This window comes from Protopterus annectens, chromosome 6.part0 (genome assembly GCF_019279795.1).
Source record: "Protopterus annectens isolate FY-2018-M chromosome 6.part0, PAN1.0, whole genome shotgun sequence".
Lineage (NCBI taxonomy): Eukaryota > Metazoa > Chordata > Ceratodontiformes > Protopteridae > Protopterus > Protopterus annectens.
This window is the reverse complement of record NC_056737.1, coordinates 352,890,532-352,914,395: the sequence shown is the minus strand read 5'-3', so window position 1 is coordinate 352,914,395 and position 23,864 is coordinate 352,890,532.

Sequence of the window (23,864 nt, the reverse complement as noted above, 5' to 3'; positions counted from 1 at the left end):
GGGAGTTGTGATAATTGCCAGGTCTGCCAGCACACACATTCCTGATAATGCCCTGGGCATTGCATACAACCTGGCAGTTGATGGAGTGATACCCTTTGTGGTTGATGTAGATTCTACCCTCCTCACTGGGTGGTGCCTTGAAATGTACATGAGTGCAGTCTATGGCACCCAGTACCACAGGGCAGTGTGCTACATGGTAGAAGTGTTGCATATTGCTGTCCCACTCCTCAGGGAAGTGGGGAAAATAAATGTGCTCACTGGCATGTGGTAGCATGGCATCCAGGAACTGGTGGAGTACCCTGGATGCTGATGCCTGCAAGACCCCCAGCATTTCCCCAGCTGGTCTTTGGAAAGTACCTGTAGGTAGTACATAAGAGCTACACATACCTTTGTTTCTACTGGGATGGGTTCCTGTCTGCTGGCTCTGGGTTTGAGTTGAGGGCTGCAGAGCTTAGTGAGTTCTTGTAGTATGTTTCTGCCCATCCGGTAGCACTCTACAATCTCCAGCACATGTAGCTCCTGGAAGGTTATCCTGCACCTAAACACTCTTCTCCTTCTCAGTCTAGGCCTATTGTAAGCCACAGCAGCAGCAGCATTAACTTCAGCATCTAGCACATACAGATATAGCAGACCTGCAGCAGCCCCTAGCATTCCTTCAGTTAAAACTCCCAAGTCTGTACACCACTGGTGCAGAGTATGGGGGTGAAATCAGACTGTAGGTTGTATGCAACCTTTATACTACTCTACTGTTGGTGCTGACTGTGTGTTTGGCTATCCATGATGCATTCCACCTGCCAAGTACATCATTAAGAAGATTTAATGGCCCTAGTTTAAGTGAAATGGGATCATCATTAATTAACATATCACTGGCTTTCTCAGACTTTTTTTTTTTTTTTGGACAGCCTTCCTTGCTCAGCACTATGATGCACAACACAAACACACACAGCAAAGGTAAAAAATGTTCAGCAGTCATTGCACACACATGCTGAAAGGTCACACTCAGCATGGTGGCAGGCAATCCAAACACGCTGAATCACGTTCCCTGAAGGTAAACAAAACTTAGCAGCTAGTGTACACACACCTGCTGAACACAGTGGTGTGCCACACAAACAAGCACAGCTGAGCTCCAATGAGCTTACAAGTCCTCAGATACCCCCCTCCCTGATGTCAGCTAGCTCTTCTCTGGACACCAACAAGGTTCTGTTCCTACACGGATGGGATCAGTGGACACGGATACCCATTTGTGCTGTTTAGAAACCCCGCCTCAACCATGCACACAACCTGGAAATGACACGATTCTAGGCCCTGCCTCGTTGGCAACAGCACCATTCCACCATTGTAGATACTGCATGGAGGGTCCTATAATACATTACTGCCACATACTACTAAATTTGTTTTATACAATCGATTTTATTTTTTTTTTTCATAACAGCATTTTTGCACACTGAGACATGCAGCACAAACATACACAGATCATTAAAAATATATATATATTTCAAAGTATTTCCTATACGGTTTTGGACATGGTGGATACTTTTGCAAATATCTGTGTCTGCTATCCTATTTCTTTCCATTGAACTACACTTTTGCAGCCCCTGTTGTCTGTTTAAATTCCTGCACATGGAATTTTTCCATGTACACTATGGACACCAACACGGGTTCTGCAGGACTGCCTATCTGCTTGCTGGATCACTCTACCTCCCTCATTTGCATGCAATTAACCTGATTATGAGGCAATTTGCATTCCACAGATACTTTCATGTTGATGCATGCATGAGCATTGCCCAGTTCTGTTTACTGGATCACAAGCCTGCTTACTTTCATGTAACCAGTGTGCCATGATGTCTACATGGAAAAAAAGTCCATGTAAGCTTTATTAAATTGCCCCCTCTGACTTTAAGGAAGACATTTCACTAGACACTAGCAATAGGATGCAAATGAAAAGAGACATGTATTCCTAATGACTTTACTCAATTTCCAAATGAATAAATTATTACAGTTCAACCTCATCCTATAAGTTTATACTATTGTGATTTATTTTTGGAATTAAATAATATTTTTACAAAAATTCAGAGATGGGATCAGCATTTCTTTATAGTACAACTAGTCTAAGGAAATTGGAATAGTTAATGATATATGAGCTCTAATTTATTTAGTTTAAAAGACAGACGTTCTATTAATTTCTGTGGAGATTTATGTTTAATTTTTAAGGCAACATATGCTAAAGGGTTCAAATAAAACAGCACTGTACCTACACTTAGCAATGGATTTCATTGTGAATGCATTTTCTATTATTCATTGTGGTTAATTCATCATAGACTCCCTTCACCAAATTAATCAGCTCTGGAATCAACCCACTCAAAACTTCAAGTGGTTTTGCAGATATCTTGCTTCCCCTACCAACATGTGGATCCAAGTCCCCCGCACCATGGAACTTGTGCTTACCAAATCCATTGTCACAGAAATGAGGTACAGTCTCCCAAAATAAAGGAATGGTTGCTGGCACAATCTTAGAAACTGTACCAGCAATGATTTCTGTTGAAAACATTAATCAGCAAGTTCGCTTTCTGGGACATGGAGCTCAGAGAATGGATCTTCAAGGAGCTGAGCTCAGGAAAGTGTAGAGAAGCCACTGTTACTACCAATGCTGGAATGTATATTGTAGGTTTCTTTTTTTAATCATCACTTCCTGTGATGATGGTTATACCTTTATTTATTGTATTGCATGTAGACTATGATCCATTCCAGTGTAAAAGAGACTGACATAGTTTAGAGTTTAAAAGTTACAATGGCCAAAGCAAGTCTAGTTTGAGAAAGGTACTCATCTGGTGGAATGTTTAAATACACTAATTTGTTCACAGTGGAGAACAGAAAGAATAAGAAGGATAAGCATGAAGAATGGTAAAGAGAAAAATGGACAGACTGTCATTTTATGGTATGGAAAGATATAATATAAAGAGCAAGAATGACAGTTTGTATGGACTACAATTTAAAACAGAGTGGACATCTTTTTTCACAGAAAAAAAAGTGCAGTTATAGAATTGTTTACATTCAATGACAGTGGATACCCGAAATGAGGATAACTTTAACTTCCCTTGGATTAATGGACTAGTACTTCAAACTGGTATGGACGGGTAACTGCTATAATATGTAGCTGTTAAAGGCAAGTGACTAAAAAAAATTACATTGCTTATAGCAGTAGCTTTTTATGCATGCATGTGGAAAAACTTATGAAAGGCTATAGAATTTGGTCCCTGCCTAATGCACATTCCCACGATGTCAGCATCCTTATTGAAGGATGCAGTAAAGCTGTATCAGTGGTCAGAGACAGAGTACATGCATTTCTGTTATTGACCTCATTCCATGAGGAGTGTTTGACTTTACTGTCACTATTACCACTGTTGCTTGCCTGAGAATCTAAAGGACCTTTTTTCAGTGAGAGTTATTGTAGTAGTAAATCAAAACATCTGGATTTCTTCTAATGAGTGAGTAACTCTCAATTAGCATTTAATGTTCTCCTATACAAAATAATGTGGTTTCATGGTAAAGCCAGTAATACAACTGACTAGTGTAATAGGTCAATAAAAGCAGGGTTAGCAAGCACCATTGTCCATTAATCTCACTTCTCTCAAACAATCAGGGTAAACCATTATGTTCTGCACGGAGAAGAAGTTTGCTACTTGAACTTAACCTGAATAATTCAGTTGCCCTTTTTTTTCGGTAGTACTGCATTCTGCAAAGGGTATTCACAGAGTACATACCATGTACAAAACATAAAATGAATGAGAGGATAAAGGCCCAAAAATAGGGACAGGTTTTGCTTATTGCTCTTATAAACTTAGAAAATTGCTAGAGTTACAGGATTTGTGTTAGCATGCACTTTCTGAATGATATGAAGGCTGAATCTTAAATGTATGTCATTTAGTGATTTTGAGCCTTTTTTATTTGCCAGAAAATCACAAATTTGTTTGAGGAACAGACCCAAAATATGAGGCAAAAATCTGGATAGTTGAGAGATATTTATGTGATGAATGTTTTTAGAGTACAGCAGGTCATGTAAGAGATTCCTGATTGATTTTATTTTAGCATGCTATTAGTCTTCCTTTCAGATAGACATCAGGGTGTTCGACATATGTGTTTGTCCCTCATCAGCTAGTCACTGTGGCTGTTGAAGACATATGCATTGCTATTGTATAATCCCTTATGGGTATCCTTGCAGGCATTAAGTGGTCCTGCCAACATTCTAGAGATTAATGCTCATGCAATCCCCCCAATGATGCACTGCTGTTTGCAAGGTAACTTTCATTGTACAGGACTTTGTCTGTAGATACCTACAACCTCAGTCTTGCAGATTACGACCAACGATTACCCTTTTTTGAGGGGACTTTTAAATGCTTCTGCCATGTATTTGCACCCAAATTTACAGAAAATTCTCTTGCAATTCTAGTCCCATTCCCATAATAGCTAAAATGATGACTGCAATTTCTCAATCTGCTTCACAGATAAGAAATGTTCCTTATAAATATTACATAATACACTTAAGTCTATGGCACACTTAGAAGGTACTTTTAATAAACCACAGAGATATATAACTAAGTTGGCTCAAGCTGTGTCTTTTATCTCAAAGTTTTAAATTCAGTTAAAAAGTGTAATGGAAGGGGAAGAACCAAAATAGCTAATGTGCAACTGCTTTTCTGAAAAGTTCTGTATTGAGACTTGATTTACAGGAAAAAGCTAAGATTTATTAACAATTTCAATAGCACTTGCTTAGGATTAAAATTTAACAAGATTTTTGAGAAAATTTAGGGAAAATACAAATTTCCTGTCAGAAAGCTTTCCTTATTTCTACTCCCTGGAGTGAAAGGAAAGGAGTTCTATGCTCTCTCATTATGAGGCACCCACAAAGAAAGACCTTAACAAATGTACTAGAACATTTTATGAAAATTGATCATTTTCAAGAGGGACTTCAAAATATTCAAGATAATAGTTTTAAACAGATTTGCAGAAGTCAATATGAAAACACAATTCTCATGTACTGAATCTGTATTGAATGTATTGAATGTATTGTATTGAATCTGCCTCAACAGAGGTAGCTGGAAGATTGAATGAAAATGAGCTGACACCAATTTATCTGATAAAATAAAGCTTATGGTTGGCTGTTAAAAAGAAAGATCTTAAGACTGTTCGAGGAGGTGTAACCTGAGGAGCTGTGGTTTCCTGAAAAGGCAGAAGGTGAAGAATTTCTAACTTTAATTACTTCGATCCTTAAATTCCTGAAGTTATAAGAAGGTTTCCATTTTGGTATAAAGATGAATTATTATTCATTGGTCAAATCGCTTCTTTGGTCTATTGTAGTTAAATCCCTGTTATATCTGTTATATTTAGAAAATAACAGATTTTAAAGGAAGTTTGGCCAAAGTCACATTTAACATTTGGTCAAAGTGTAATAAAATTTTATAATGATTACACCACTAAAATACTAGAATAAAGAAGCAAGTGTTGCCCACTAATGAAGCTTTTGAAACAGAATAAAGTCCAAATATGTTATCCAGCAAGAGTTAAAATAATTCTTCAGTTGGGTTGAAGACTGTTAAAAAGGAGGTGACCACTTCTAAATTATTAAAGAACAAAGGTCTTGTGATTGTTACTGCGGATGTGGACAGATCTAATGCTTCACTTGAAAACACTTCCCAAAACCAAGGGGATTGATGCCACAGGGCAAAAAACAGTCAATCATCCCTGTCATGTACATTGACAGCTTCCAAAGACATAAAAGACTTAAATATACTTCCATTATAAATTTCAAATCTAGTTAGTAAATTAAATTTTTTAATTAAATCAAACAGAAAACAGTTCTATTTTGGGATTCTCTGAAAGCATATCTTTATGGGAAAATCATGGCTTAAACTAGAAATAGTTTTAAGAGTGGGAAAAATAATTGTTGGTAATCCAGGAGGAGCTACATATAAACAAAACTTCAGTACAGAAAGGAAGTAAAAAATATTCATTTTGGGTTAATGCCCTCAAAGATACCAAGACTTTTTGCATCATAAGACAGCTGAGGTCATATCAGAAATGTAATAAGATTATAACAGATTTAGAAGAAATTCTTATAGAATTTGAAATTATTTTACTGATATGAATCAGGTAGTGCAGAGGAGTTAATAAATCCTTTAAACACTTTCATAGAGAAGAATATAGGTTAAAAACCTTGATTGGGAACAATTAACTTCATTATTTAAAAATAAAACCTGAAGTAGTAAGCAAAGTTCAACATCTAAAACTGCAACAAAGCCCTTTGAAATTATGGAATTATATAAAAAATATACAAACTAAACCCTAATATAATTATATCCTTCTTTTGTGATGCTTTTCTGGAAATTAAAATATAAAAGTAATTCCTCCCTCCTTGAATACTTGCATGTATCTCTGATTCTAATAAAAAAGATCTTGTCAATGTAAATTATTCATTATATAGACCTATTTCACTTTTAAATGTAAATGATACATTATTTGTATTCAGTCTCACTGATCAGATAAAGAGAGTTATCCCCAATATAATTAATGAAGACCAAACTGAAGTTATAATTAGACATATCTAAGATAACAGCAAAAGAATGCTGACCTCATTAGATGTTGTTGCATATCATAACATGATAGAAGCAGCCTTTTGAGCCTGGATATTGAAGTGGTATTTTACTCTGAAAGGGAAAATATCCCAAATTAATTAATTGAATTAATTTAAAAATGCATATATTGGAAGCAAAATGTATATTAAAATTGTTCCCTTTTTGTCATACTTTTAGATAAATGTACAATGCAAGGTTGCCCTGTATTTATCACCCTTATTGTTTAACCTAGCAGAAAAAGTTCTTGTGGTAGCTTTTAGAAGAAAGAGCTTAATAAAAAAAATAAGTTTAGATAATCATCAAGAAGCAAACAAATCACCTTGTTTACTGATATTTTTTTAATTACAGATTATAGAACCTGAAAATGAAAGAAATACAAATTTTAAAGAATTTGAAATGTCCCTGGCTCAGTAATTAATGCCAAACCATTCATCCAACTCTCCTTTAATTGTCTTCAGCTGTTTGTTAACTTCATGCATTGGCAGCAGATAATATCAATTAAGTAAGCATGCTAGACTAAGACCAGGAATGCTTTAGAAATGTAAAGCTTTTGATTTTACTTACAGAGTGGATTTTTAGACAACTATGATGACTATCTTCTCATCCTAATTCTTGTCTTGTGCTATGCTTCTCCTTTCCTTGCTTTCCTGATTCCTGGTCTGTGATTTTGCTTGCTGATGTTAAGCCAGTAATTAATGAGCTCCCACTACCAAATTTCAACAGCCATCCTTCCTCCCCCATTGTATTTGACTTTAGACTACTATTGTCACACTTACACAAATCACAAAGTGCCAAAAAGGCAAAAGCAGTTGCATCTTGCTATATAGGTCTGCCAATTTCATGTGCTTGCTTAACTCATTTACAGCACCATTGTCATCATCACAGTTATTCTGTACATCAATAATGTTGCAGGCTAAGCTGGCACTACATGATAACATTAGTGAACAAGCAGGAAGTAAGAATAAAATGAAAACTAAAATCAGACTTTAAAGATGCTAGCCATGAATTAATGACACCCTCTCATTTTCAGTATCAAAAGAAAGTGAATTCCACTAAATTTGAGATTTTTAAGCCATTCGGTGCCTGTTGTAACAAGGTTAGGTTAGCACAATATAATTCATACACATGAAAATTGAAGTGGCCCATAGCGACCATTCATGGTGGTTAGAGAGGCCAGTGGGGGTCAGCTCAACAAAGGCATCCTAGTTTACAGTATGTGGGTATGTATCTGTATATATCTGTGTACCTATATATAGATATAGAGATAGATATAGATATATATGAAATATATAATGCGTGTGGGGAGGTTAGAAATGGTTGGGTGCAGAAGCAGACAGAAAAAACATGAAAGACAGACAGGGTACGTACAGAAGGTGGGATAATGGGATAATGGGACGTGCACACACACACACACACACACACACACACACACACACACACACACACACACACACACACACACACACAGACACACATAGTTTCCCCATCACTAGCTGTTCACTAAGATCAAGTAAAATCATTAGAGAGGAGAAAACACCTGGATGGAGATAGAGTTAAATGAATGGGTACCATGCCATCTTAGAGAGAAACACTCAAACATCAGTCAGTGGTCTGAGAATCAAGGACTGCTAGTAGCACAAATCAACATGACACACCAAAAGAAGCTCCATGGTGCTGAGGCAGGCATCCAGTTGTCATGCATCTTGGTAAGCACCAGGACATGGTTATATTCCTTCTGGCCACATTCAGAAGTACCTACGTCTTCCCTGGAGAAACGCCAATGAATCCCAGCAGAACCCCCCACCCCCACCCACATCATCCACAGCTGGGTGACCTTCATCTGCCTACTTAGAGTCAGACCTGCTAGCCACTAGCACTGTGTCGCTAGTGGTCAGGTTAGCTGGCACTGCTCCACAACCTCTATCACAACATGACCCTCAAAAGGATAAGGTAAATGGAACACATTAATATCCTCCTATGGTCCATATACAAGTACACTTACATATGGTATTCTACACATGGAATATGCATTCTGCTATTGGGAGAATTGCTTCTTCTTCCAGCGATATCCTGCCATGTTGAGGTCTTGTTCCTCCACATCTATAAAACAAAGTGTACACACCACTGTGCATAACAGGAGTATGAACAACTTAAAAATAAGTACAATGCTTACAATCCATGTCCAGCCCTCTACATGCTTGACTTTCATTACTGAAGCTGGTTAGGGCAACACTGTCAAAGTCTTGTCATACAAATACCAGGAGTTCTCACTGGAATCTGTGATTCTAGTGGCATAACTCACCATCCTGCTATGCAAACGTTTAGCAAGAGCGGGCAAAGGGGGCAGACACCCCAGGCATAAGGTGTTAGGGGCACAACCTGGAAGAGTATTTTCTGTTCCTGTGTGTGGTAAGTTGGATCAAGCAGCTTGTTACAAATGTAGCAATTTGTTTACTATAGTTTTAAAAAGTAGGAAATGTTTTTTGCTCATCAGTTGAAAAGCTGAAGGGGCAAGGATCTGGCTTGGAGAGCCAGACTGCGGGAACTTTATAGCACTTTGTGTAGTAAGCTGTGGCAAGTCAGAACAGGACTTGTACTGGACACTAGATGAACTAGCTTTGGGTCTGCAGATGAATTTACACCAGGCGACAACATTCTAAGAAACTATTATACTGCCCTAGACAAGTCCCTATGTAGGAAGAAGAATAATCTCCAGGATTCAATAACTGTTTTTCTCCAATAGTGTAGCAGCTGCTAGATGGAATATGGCTGCAGAGCGATCCAGTAAACAAGACCTGGGGCATGCACGAGCCTGCTAGCACTATTCTTGCACAGACACTACTGAATAATGCTAATTACCGCATTTTCTGGTGAAAACCATGCAAATGAGGTAAATTCGTGAGTCAGTAAGCAGGCAGGCATCCATGCAAGAACAGTGTGAGGTGCAGAAATATATTCGGCTACTAGCTGAATACATTTTTGAAAAAATCAAAACAGAGGCATGACAGCTCAAAGTAAAGCATCTATTATACTCCTTAGGCATGCCAGTTGCAAAATATATGGCCATTGGCATGGAAAAGTGTTGCAAAATTATAAAAATAAAAGTTTTTTTGGCCAATTTCGACCATTTAAGCATAGGGCAGCGGTGTGCAAATGGGATTGTGCCAAAAAAAAAACAAATGTGAAAAGGCAATTTTAAGTGAAATCTGCATTTTGCCATTATAGTCTATGGCATGCAGAATCAAAACAATAACAGGTAACACTGATTGCTAAGGAGGAAGGCTGTGGTGTAGTGGTGTAACCAGGGACTAAGGCAGCGAAGTATGCAAATTTTACTGAATCACTAAATGGGAGACCATTCTTTTGCTGCACCTAACCATGTAGGAGCTATAAGGCAGTGGTGTAAGCAGTAGAAGCAGCTGACATGAAAATGGGGGGGGGGTGTCATGCTTGGTGTAAGCACATTGGAGCGCAATGGCTCCCATTTGAGCTTAGCTAAGCACAGCTAAGCAAGGATGTGTGTTTGAGGCTGTATTGACTTATTCCATGAAATGAAGAGTGTGTTCGTGTCCAGGGTAGGGGGATTTCTACTGTAAAGTATTTATTTTAGCTAAATGGGTTTGTGTGGTGTGCACCAGGTCTAGAAAAAAGCTAGAAATAAGGACTGTTTACATTTGGGCACCATGTTTGTGCGGCGTACCTCGGGGCTTAATAGGTATAGAAATGGGAAGGGGAAAACAAAAAAAGGCAAATAGCAGAATATAAGCAATCATGTACAAATAAAATAGTAAGCAGGTGGAATGTATCATAGCCAGCCAATCATACAGGCAGCATCTGCAGCATAACAGTATAAACTGTGCAAACACCTTTCAGCCTGGTTTTCCCACAAACCTTGCATCTCTGGCATACACATGCGAGGGAATTTTAACCAAAAAAATGTTAGGGGCTGCAGTTGGTTTGATCTATCAGTATGTGCTAGAGGCTGAGGCCAATGAGGAGGATAATGCTGACAACCACCCTAGACTGAGGAGGAGGAGAAGAGTGTTCAGACCCAGGGTGACCTACCAGGGGCTACATGATCTGGAGATAGTAGAGCACTACAGGGTGGACAGAGACATACTTCAGCAAATCATCGAGCTGTGCTGGCCTCAACTCAGACCCAGAGCCAACAGCGGGGAACCCATCCCAGTGGTTACGAAGGTATGTGTATCCATAAGAATACTATCTACAAGTACTTTCCAAAGACCTACTGGGGACATGATGGGGGTCTCATAAGCATCTGCATCTAGCATACTCCACCATTACCTGAATGTCATGCTACCACATGCTAGTGAGCATATTTACTTCCCCAACACCCATGAGGAGAGGACCAGCAATATGCGTCTCTTCCACTGTGTAGCAGACTATCCAGAGGTACTGGGTGCGATAGACTGCACGCATATCCACATCAAAGCACCACCCAGTGAACAGGGTAGGGTCTACATGAACTGCAAGGGCTTCCCCTCCATCAACTGCCAGGTCATCTGTGATGCCCAGGACATTATCATGAATGTGTGTGCTGGCAGCCCCAGAAGCTATCACGACTCCCACATCTGGTATTCGTCACAGATGTACCAGGCATTTGCCAGTGGGGACATCCTGTATGGCCATCTGGTGGGGGATGTTGGCTATGCAGTGGAGCCGTGGATGATGACACCCATCATAAATGCATACACATCCAATCAAGAATGCCATAATGAGGCAGACGCACAAACCAGGATAATTATAGAGTGTGTGTTTGGGATGCTCAAGTCATGGTTCCGCTGCCTTGACATATCTGGTGGAGCCATGCAGTACTCTCCAGCCACATGTGCACACATGTTTATAGTATGTGCCATGCTACACAATATGATCTTGTGGAAACAGCTGCAGCAGGAACAGCATGGGGAAGAGCCACACAACCCCCTATCATTGCCAAGGTCCCCACAGGCACAGGGGGACTTGGAGGAAGAACCCCCTGAGCCTGCCTCTGTAGGCAGATGGAGGAGTGTCCAGTATTCCCAGGCCTTGGCAAAGAGGCAATGCATAGCACACACACACTGACACTGTAGGGACCCAGGGACTGACACTCCTCTCTGACTCACACACACAGTAAAATGAATGCCACACACATCACACTACCTGTAGCTTACCCTGTATAGGCAGTGTACTCCATGCATCTGACAGAGTCAGCCTTCACCCACTATCCCCACAACTGCTGCAGGCACAAGATAAGTTAGTCTTCTAAACAATAAATGAATGGAGTAGTATGTTCTGGAAGCATATCTATGGTATCGCTGCATGCATGCAAGGGAATGGGGTGGCCTTCTGGGGTAGCAGCAGACAACTGACAGCTATGTGGGACACCAGGAAATGTCTGCCCAATACTGGCTTCTCCACACTATGCAGTATTATCCAAGGTGACAAATCACACTGCAGTATATGCGGGGGGCCAACTAAGGGGGGGGTCATAGGTCACACAAATGGATGTCAATGTGGGGATCCCATACTCACCCCTCAGACTCACCCAGCAAGTCAGCCATAGAAAACCATAAAGGAATGTCTGGCAAAGGCACACAAATGGTGACAATGATGGAATACCCCCCTACAGACTTACACGGTGATATCACAGCAGGCCTTGCAGTTGCAGTAAGGCTCTGAAGGGTAAGAAGTCTTAAACTCAATTGTATGCCTATATAATCTAACCTGTGGTGTCTAGTGATATGCCTCTATTCTCCAAGACAGGGCACAATACTATGCTAAATGGAACCAAAATGTAAAGCCAATATCAGCACAGCATGTGCAAATGTGTACCATTGACAGGTGTGCCCCCCCACACCCATATTCCCATAGAAATGCACTAACATGTATGTTTGGAGGGAAATAGCAACAGAGCACACATTGCCAGGGCTGTCCCAATCAACATGATAATTTGTTGCATGTCCACAATATGCATGCAGGGTCAATGAGCTATGTATATGTCTGGCTAATACTGTCAGGATGTGGCCAGCACTTACTCCTGGCTGTTGTATCTTAGTGGCCTAGGTACAGTACTGTGGTTAACAGGGCCATGTTCCAAGAATTGCAGTGCCAACTATTTTGCATGTCAGCTACAGCTACGGTGGGAGTTGTACACACTGTTCAGATGTCAATATCCATTACTGATGGTAAGATGGACAGGTCATGTACAGGGGGCCACACATATGAACAGGTCGTAGTAATCTACACAGTGCCTACCATACCTCCCAACTGTACAGACCTTTTGCAGAATGTACGGAGGTTTGCATCATATTTGTTGTGTTTTTATCATGGAATAGTGGTTGTATGGCAAATCACTGGCAAACCACGAAAGTCTAAAGTCAGAAAATAATTACAGATTGTAGTGTCTCAAACTTCATACCCTATAAAAAATGCATGCTAATGCAAAATCTGTTATTATATCAGCCTTCTAGGTTTTAAGGCCACTAGTTAAAATGGCCACTATATTTAGGCTTTTGTCACCTAATTACTTATGTCTTTGTCCAGATGTCTGGCTCTCATATGTAGAGAGGTATGGTGCCTAGTAGCACAGCAGGTAACTGAAGGTCAGTGTGCTGGCAGGTCATAAAAGGCTGCTATCTTACTGTGTCAGCACTGACAACATGTCACTGGCCAACAGTCATATGCCTGGAATGGCAGGTTGTCACAGAAGGAGCACAGGTATGCCTTATATATCTGTTCTGCTTGTTCTAACATTGCATTTGCGTGCAAAGTATTTGCAAAACAAGAAAAGGTCATGTCAAAACATCAATGGCAGACAGTGGAGAAGCAGATGTCACACCCATAACAGAAAGCAAGCGAATAACAAACTGGTCCCCCAACTGTCTATGTATGGCAGAACAGAATCAACACCCTGCCCCCGTGTGTGGGCCTTCGTCTGACTATCATATGTGGGCCAGTCCAGGTGTCAGAGTCAGTGACAGTCTGACAGCTAGGCCAACATGTAGCCGCATAATAACATAGTAAAACAAACTGTCTGAGACCCCAGCAGATGTAGTGGTCAATGATGGACAATCTGCCAAATAGGTATGCTCAGAGGTGTGTAGTTCATAACCTTATGGTGTGATATTATGGCATTTACCATGCTCACACCAGAATTATAAATACATAACAGCAGCCACTGTAGGCAAAGCCTGTGAACAGACTACAGAAGGATAAACAGACACACAGAAGGGGGAGGGGAACCACTGGCCAGACAAATGGAGAATGTGCACACTAGAGCACATTATGCAGTAACATAGGTGCCCTGCAGTATACGGAGTCAGTAAGCATCACCTGCAAATACACAACACACACTCACATAAGTGGAGGTCCACAACAAATCAAATCCCAAGTAAAGGACACTTCAAAGGCAAAAACACATGAGAACTTCCCAAACCTATTCACCACAGACCACGCATACTCCACACACCAGGGTCCTGCAAACACTAAGGCTTTACCATACACACAGCATATTACTCATAGAACACTCCGCTGTGAGACACACAGATGTGCCACACACCAGGCAGGATAAGGAGAAAGCCATGATTACATGTTTGACAGGTGCCATAATCTGCCATATCACACATGCACTCGAGTCACCCCATAACAGGTCCAGGTATCGCACTAGCCTGGTCTATGGAGGTGTGAATGATGTCAGAAGTACCTCACAGACTATAGAAAAACAGACATGATGCAGCATGCTGAATATGTGCCCCATGCAGGTATGTCCCTAGTCGTAAGCAGCATCCTGCTGTCACCCAGAGTAATGGATCAATACGAACAGAAAGTGATTTTCAATAACACCTGACTCACTTACCATTGTCACCCCAGGGAGATCCACTGCCTGGCAGCCAGGGAACATATGAGTGACAGAACTCACTGCCTTGCTACAGATGGCCTGTATCAGTCTCACATGCCCTACAGTCCTCTAGCAAAGGCCCATGCCTCACCCAAAATGCAAACGAAAGACCATGCCTCTAAATGCTAGTAGCATACCTCTCAACCTCGTAAAGCAAGAAATCTGGACAAAGCCATACATAATGGTGGGATAAAGGGCCAACTATAGGGCACTTTTAAAATAATGCTCTCATAATGTTAGAAAGGTTACAGAATAACAGAGGGGGTGTGTAGTAGCATGGATGTCATGAAGGTTGTGAAGTCTGAAACTCTAATGATTAGTCATTATTCCTTGACTGCAACCCTGAGTAATTTGCAATAAACTTGCTAGAAAACCACAATGTTAAGGGAAACTGACCAGATATATGAGGCATGAATCTGGATAATCTGAGTATCTGCACAGTTGAGAGGTATGATCACACCAGGATATGACCTTTCAGGTAAGAAGAATACAGCAAAACCAGGAGATCCCCAGCCACTATATCACCAAGGTGCTGGACATTTTACACAGCTTGATAAGTCAATCGGCTGTAGCCACATCTCCCGACTGGCTGATTTGTGCAAGAATGTCTAGCCTTTGCATCATAATATTAGTCTCTGCATCATCCATCTTATATTTCTCTGCTAAATAACTGCGATGATACGATGATATCTGTCAGTAGGTAATGACACAATACATTACAGTGTCAAACATTACATAAGTCAGAAATTGTCTGCTAAAACAAACCCTGTAACTCAAGCAACTCATACATTAATAACAGCAATAGTTACAGTATCCCCCTAAGTTTGGGTCATTGCTTCATCATATAGGCAGCCTATCTCCAGATTTCTTGCATAAACAGGCTGCAAGGTATGGCTGTAGTACACAACACCCCAGACTGGAGTTACAACTCTTCCTGGAATGGATTCCCATATTTACTATAGAAGGATATACTGGGCATACTCTTAAACTTAGAGAATAAAGCCCATGTCTGAAACCACAGCGGGTTATATATATCTGTATTGTGCAGACGTCTTTGCATACACACAGCTATGTACACCTAACGGTCTCTACACACACCCATCAGACAGGATTAACCACAGCCAGCTGTAGGTGGCCCATATGTGGTATAGCTGCATCTGTTGCATATGACATACACACACACACACACACACACACACACATATATATATATATATATATATATATATATATATATATATATATATGGCAACATATTACAATATGTCAAGCATACACACACAAAGACATGACGAAGAGAGAGACAGACAGTGATAAAGTGAGACACACAGGGAGACACACACAGAGAGTGATTCATACACAGGGATACCCTGAATGGCAGAGAGTGATGTCCTTCTGCCGACAGTTGCATACCAGTTGTAACCATTGGCATGTGCCAGCATGAATATGAGATTCATTGTCTGATGGTACTGTGGTGGCGGTCGTAATATCACATCACCTACCTTTGTGTGTGTGTCTGTAGGTCTAAGTATTATGATGCCTTACCCGCCCAGTACACTTCCCATTGTCCTACTTTACAAGATCTGCTGATATCATTCACCTTAGAAGTACCATTGGACTAGCTTCAGTCCTGTAAGCTCTATAGCACATGTAATAACTGCATAACCCTGTAATAAAAATAACTAGATAGGTAGGGTTCTAATCACAGTCACAGGATATGTAAGTGGGAGTGTGTGTAGGAATATGTGTTTTAGTGCTTTCCCAACCAGTACACTTCCCATTGCCCTACTTCACAAGATTTGCTGATGTCATTCACCATAGAAGTACTTCTGGATTGGCCTCTGTCCTATAATCTCTGTGGTGCATGTGATTATGCATAACACTATAGTACAAATAACTAGTTAGGTAGGGGTTCTAATCTCAGTTCTGGAAAATGTAAAAGTGTGTGTGTGTGTGTGTGTGTGTGTGTGTGTGTGTGTGTGTGTGTGTGTGTGTGTGTGTGTGTGTGTGTGTGTGCAGGTTAACGATTTTGAGTCCACTCACACCCAGTACACTTCCCATCGCCCTACTTTTATAGTCCTGCTGATATCATTCACCTTAGAAGCACATTTGGATAGCCCTCAGCCCTATAATCTCTGTGGTGTGTGTGATAACTGCATAATGCTGTAGTACAAATAACTAGTTAGGTAGGGGTTCTAATCCCAGTCCGGGAAAATGTGTGTGTGTGTGTGTGTGTGTGTGTGTGTGTGTGTGTGTGTGTGTGTGTGTGTGTGTGTGTGTGTGTGTGTGTGTGAGTGAGTGTTTGAGAACAGTATACTGTGTGTTTGGGTGGGAACCATATCTATTGTGGGGTGGGTTTTGCAATTTTATTTGTTGTGGTCCACCCAGTACACGTCCCAATGTCCACTTTACAAAGTCCACTGTTGTCATCCATCGTTGAGGTAGCTGTATACACTCTGCAACCCTATATATGCTGTGCCATGTGACATAACTATGTAACAGTATTGAATAAATAACAAGATAGGTGGGGATTCTAATCTTTTGATACCATTCCCCACTCAGGAATCATAAACAAACACACTCAGCTAGGCATCAACTGCTATATTACTAGGTGGGTTGCAAACTGGCCCACAGATATAACCCACAGTGTGAAAGCAGCAAACCCCATGTCAGAGTGCTGAACAGTCACAAGCGGAGTACCACAGGGTCTGGTCCTGGGTCCCCTCGTGTTCAGTATCTATGTCTCTGAAGTCTAGCCCAACACAAAGGGACTCTGGCTGACAATGTTTGCAGATGACTACAAGGGGAGTGCTATTATTACCTCCCCAAGTGATGTTGACATCCTGCAGAAATGCCTCACTGAGACCTACAACTGTTGTCAGAAACCTGGAATTAAGCTCAATGCCAGAAAATGTGTTGCCAACCCCTTTGGGAACAACTTGGTTCCCATGAATCACCACATCAATGGCAGTCCACTGAACACAGAAGTCATTATAAGAGAACTGGGAACACAGGTTGACAGCAACCCCTCTGTTGATCACCACAGTACCACTGTGGTCAGAAAGACCTTCTATGTGGCACATCTCATTACTAAGGGTGTTTCATCTAGGAAGAAAGATGTCATTGTCTCCATTTACTCTTCCCTCATTAGGCCAGTCATCGAGTACAATGGCCCATTTGGCATGTACCTCACCAGACACATGCAATAACTGGAGAGGCTTCAAAAGTACCTCACAAAGAGGATCCTAGGCCTTAAACACTTGTCCTATATGGACAGACTCCAATAACTCCAACTATTCTCTGTTTCATATTGGATACTTAGAGGCTATCTCTGCTTGACTTCCAAAGTCATGTGTGACTCAGCTCTGTTAGGCATGCTACATCTAAAGAAACCCAATCCATCTGCATGACATGCCCCAGAGACCTCAACCCCATTTCCACAATCAACAGAACATTCTGGATGGACAGGTTCATAACCCAGAGGCTAGCCATGCTATGTAATAGACTTCACATACATGTCAAGCACAGCACCTCACTGGCGGTCTGCAAGATAAATCTGCATGAGTGGATGGGAAATAGAAATCTCACCCCAGGGATCACTCCAGTGGCTATACTCGATAGACACATTGGGGACTAACATCAGGTGGCACAATATCAAGGTAATCCTATGGGCTAGGCTTGTAAAGGCTCCATGGCCATTCGCTTAGTACACACCTATGAACCTATAGATCTCAGTACTGGCATACATGTGTGTGTGCATTAGTGTGTATAAAAGTGTTTGTGAGTGTGTAAACATGTAGGTGAAAGTAGATTGAGGCCCTTTTCACCCAGTACACCTCCCATTGCCATACTTTACAAGGGCTGCTGATGTTATTCACTTTACAGGTACCTTGGGACACTTTTCACCTTACAAGCCCCGTGGTGTGTGCGATACCTGCATAACACCCTTGTACCAATAACTAAATAGGTTGGGGTTCTAATCAGAGTCCTGGCAAATGTGAGTGTGTGTGTGTGCATGTAAGTGTTTGTAAGTGTGTATTTGTAGGATACAGCATTTTGAGGCCTCACTCTCCCAGTAAACTGCCCATTGCCATAGTTTACAAGGGTTGGTGATGTTGTTCACATTAGAATAACCGTAGGACACTCTTCACACTATAAGCTCAGTGGTGCATGCAATAAATGCGTAACACTGTAGAACCAATAACTAGATAAATAGGGTACTAATCTCAGTCCTGACAAATGTGCATGTGTGTGTGTGTGTGTGTGTGTGTGTGTGTGTGTGTGTGTGTGTGTGTGTGTGTGTGTGTGTGTGTGTGTGTGTGTGTGTGTGTGTGTGTGTGTGTGTGTGTGTGTGTGTGTGTGTGCGCAAGAACTGTATCCTGTGTATGTGTTTGAGTGAGAACTATATCCATTGGGGGGTGAGTTTTATATTTTTAGGCCATGGTACTCCCAGTACATGTCCAAAGTCCACTTTGCAAGGCCCGCTGTCTTCATCAACCGTAGAGGTATCTGTAGACACTCTTTAACCCAAGAAGCCCTGTGGCACATACAATAGCTATGTAACAGTATGGAATGAATGACATGATAGGCAGGGCTGCTAATGTCAGTCCTGGCAAATGTGTGTACGAGTGTATTTGTGTTTGTAAGTGTGTATAACTGTAGGTTAAAGTATTTTGAGTCCATTCTCACCCAGTACATTTCCCATTGCCATACTTTACAAGGTCTGGTGATATTGCTCACCTTAGAATTACCTTGGGACACTCTTCACCCTATAAGTTTCTTGGTACATGCAATAAATGCATAACACTGAACTAGTAATAACTAGATAGGTAGGGCTTCTACTCTCAGTACTGGCAAATGTGTGTGTGAGAACAGTATCTTGTGTGTGTGTGTTTGAGTGAGAACTATATCCCTTGGGTGGCCATAGTTTTGCAATTTTAGGCCGTAGCACTCCTAGTACACGTCCCAAGGTCCACTTTATGAAGCCCACTTTTTACATCTACCATAGACATATCTTTAGACACCATTTAGCCCTAAAAGCCCTGTGCTGCGTGCATGTAACAGTATGGAATGAATAACATGATAGGCAGGGCTGGTAATGTCAGTACTAGCAAGTGTGTGTATGTGTGTGTGTGTGTGTGTGTGTGTGTGTGTGTGTGTGTGTGTGTGTGTGTGTGCATGTGCATTGGTGTGTATAGCAGTGTTTGTGAGTGTGTAGACTCATAAGTGACCGTATTATGAGTCTTTTCCCACCCAGTACACCCCCCCATTGCCATACCTCACAAGGGCATGTGATGTTATTCACTTTACAGATACCTTGAAACACCCATCACACTATTAGTTCCATGCCACCTGTGATAACAACATAACACTATATGACCACTAACTAAATGGGTAGGGGTTCCAAACCCAACACTCACAACTGTGATCCCATGCACGCACGTGTGTGTGTGTGTGTGTGTGTGTGTGTGTGTGTGTGTGTGTGTGTGTGTGTGTGTGTGTGTGTGTGTGTGTGTGTGTGTGAGACTGTGTGTGTGGGAACAGCATTATCTGTGTGTTTGGTCAACACAATATCCTCTGGGAGTGTGGGTTTTACAAATCTGAGGTATGTTCCACCCACTACACTTACCATTGTCCAATTTGCAAGAGCTGCTGATGTCAACCACTATAGACTTACCTGTATACACCCCTCAGCCATATAAGCTCTGTGGCACATGCAATAACTGTTACACAGACTTGGTAAATGTGTACATATACAGCTGTACCTCAGCTATGACACAATTCATGTGTTACCACTCTGCCATACCCCTTGTTGACAATGTTGTCAGCATCCTGCTGACACACAGACACCTAGAACACAAAGAGAATACAGCATGTGAGAATACATTCAGTCAGCATTACTAACAGCAATAATGCATCATGGTTGAAAAGGTACACACACTCTGAAATGTACCCATTACAAATGCCATTTGACATCACCTTACATAGCATTACATAGCTAAACTGTACTTAATTCATCCTGTGCATCAGAATCATATTATTATGTCCCTGCATCAGTGGTATGAATGTCAGGGATGTGACACAGGTATCATCATATGCACAGGGTGTTGTGTGGGTTTGCCAGAGGCCTAGGCTGGACCATATGGTTGACATCATGTGTGTGTGTTTGGAGGGGTGTTCTATGAATGGGTCATGCACAGACAATATGTGTGTGTGTGTGTGTGTGTGTGTGTGTGTGTGTGTGTGTGTGTGTGTGTGTGTGTGTGTGTGTGTGTGTGTGTGTTTGGAGGTGACCTGGGTATGATGGTGATGTGTGTGTGTTTGTATGCACACAGTCATGCCATGTGGCTTTTCCACACAGGGGTATGTTGGACAGCTGTGGACCGTACATGGCAATGTGTACAGTTAATCATCACTGGCCATGGACATGTGAACTGGTCCTGCCAGGGATCTCACTGGCACCACCAGGCCCAAGGCCAAATGCAGTAATCCTCCCCGATGGTGACTGCTGTCTGCTGTATCCATGTCCCTGATGGGGCTGGAAGGACCACATGCCCATGGCATGCTGCATTGTGGTGTGGACAGCACCCCCCTTCAGTATTGCTGGTGATACAGCCACTACGATAGTGTGAAGGTGCATGGCCCTGTAGACCCTCAGCTGATTGTGGTGCTGATCTATGTCCATGAGATTGCAGCCTATCTCCCACCACACGCTCCAGCACAGACATTGCATGGTCAAGGAGTGCTACGGTCTTACCCCACCATCTATTCATGACCTCAGTATTCTCACGTGTGGCCTCAACAAGGTCATGTAGGTCACCACGGACACCAGGAAGATGTGCATCCAAAAGCCTGAGTATTTGTCTGGTGTTGCAGTCAGTACATGCCTGTGCCTCCATGATAGCCTGAAACATGCAACTGGTGACACCTGCTGTGGCACTTGCAACAGAGGCTGGATGGGCAGCAGTCCCTCATAGAGCACCCCTGTCTATCTGACTGTGTGAGTCCTCATCTGCACTCCGGCTATGGCAAGTGTCTACACTCACATTTGCCATAGTCACCACACTAGCCTGTTCCATGCCACCACCCACCAACTGTCCATTATCTGTGGCCACTGAGGACAGGGTATGTGTGGGCATTGTGACTGTGTGCGGGGATGTTGTGGACAACAGTGGGATGCCAACCAATGGCACAGATTCAGCACCTGACAACCCCACCTGTGCCTCACTATGACTATCATCATTGTCAGAGTCTGCAGAGACACTGATGTAAGGGTCCATGTGGGAGGGACCATGACCCCCATTGCCACCTGTGAGGGGAGGACAACATATGTAAATTAATACCTGCACTATAAGGTTGGCTGGTACACACATGCACACAAATGCACACGCACATATACACACACACACACACACACACACACACACACACACACACACACACACACACACACACACACACACACACACACAGGTGAGGTGGCACAAAGCCATTACACAGACCTCACAATACCCAAATGGTGACATGCATGACACACAGTCAGACCACAACATACACACTCTGGACAGGCCCTCAACATCAGGCAGTGCAGCCATTTTCACTCCATGTTACTAACATTATATAACTCTGGGATACCTGAGTAGTGTTAGTAGGTGATGGCCCTTCACCTAGCACACACTGCACCCATGTACACATTATTGCTGTTTATCTGTATAGCACAGTGGCAACTCCTACAGAACATACCTCACAACCGTACAAATCTTCACAGAATGTATAGATGTCTGGCTCATATGTTTGCTCTGTTCCTCATAACTCCTGTGTTTGTGTGACACATTACTGGGATGATCTGAGGATTGACATCATTAATTAATGACATACATTTGAGTGTCATACCCCAAAACCTGCAGTAAATGTATGTTAAAACAAATTTTGTTACACCTACATCTTTCTAAGCTTACAGTGGATATGATAAGTGTACACAGCCCTGTTAACATGCCACTTTCTTGTAATATATAAAATGAGACCACAATAATTAATTTCAAAACATTGCCCACCTTTAATGTGACATATCACCTGTGCAATCCAATTGGTAAACGAACAAATAGATTAGGTGTAAAATATAATAAATTAAATTCATACAACAGGGTGGTTGCATAAGTGTGCAAACCCTTAAACTGATACTTTGTTGAACACCTTTTGATTTAATTACAGCATGCAGTCTTCATGGGAAGGAGTCTATCAGTATGGCACATCTTGGCGTTGCAGTATTTGGCCACACTTCTTTGCTAAAGCCCTCCAACTCTGTCAGATTGCAATGGAATCTCATGTGCATAGCCCTCTTCAGGTCACACTGTGGATTTTCTATCGGAGTTTGGTCTGGGCTCTGGCTGGGCCAATCCATAACTTTTATTGTGTTCTGGTGAAGCCATTCTTAGGTTGGTTTGGATGTATGCTTCAGGTCATTGTTGTGTGGAAAGTTGAAACCCCTCTTCATCTTCAGCTTTCTGGCAGATGCCAAATGGTTTTGGGCCAAAAGTGAGTGGTATTTGGAACTGTTCATAATTCCCTCCAGTTTGACTAAAGCCCCAGTTCTAGCTTATGAACAGCAACCCCAAAGCAGGGCAGTGCCACTACCATGCCTCACCATGGGGATGGTAGTCATCGGGTGATGCGAAGAGTTGTTTCTGCACCAGACATACCTTTTGGAATTGTGGCTGAAAAGTTGAACCTTGGTCTCATTACACCATAACACATTTTCACACATGCTCTTGGGAGACTTAATGTAATGTTTTGCAAATTTTAGCCAGGCGTGGATGTTTTTCTTTGTGGGAAAATGCTTCCATTCTCTAACCCTACCCCATAGGCCAGTCTTATGGAGAATATGGGAGGTTTTCTTACATGTAGTACACAACCAGTTCTTGCTAGAGATTCCTGCAACTCCTTCACTGTTGCTGTGTGTCTCCTGGCAGCCTCCCTGACTTGTTTTTGTCATGTCTTTTCATCAGTTTTGGGGGATGTCCAGTTCTTTGCAATGTCACTGTTGTCCCATATTTACTCCACCTTTTGATGACCATCTCCATTGTGTTCCATGGTATATGCAATGCTGTGGTAATGTTTTTGTACCATAACTATAAGTGATACCTTTCAACACTTAGATCAATTTGATGCTTTGCAAGCACTCTGCGAACCATGGCTTTGCTGTGGCAGGCAACTGAGCAAATGTCAGGAATATCCTAGTAGGACAGCAGACCATTATTTGGTGTTACTCAGAGTCTCTTTACTTGATGGCAGGTGTGTACCAAGCAGTCTGAATCCTGTAAGTAAATCACAAGCTGCTC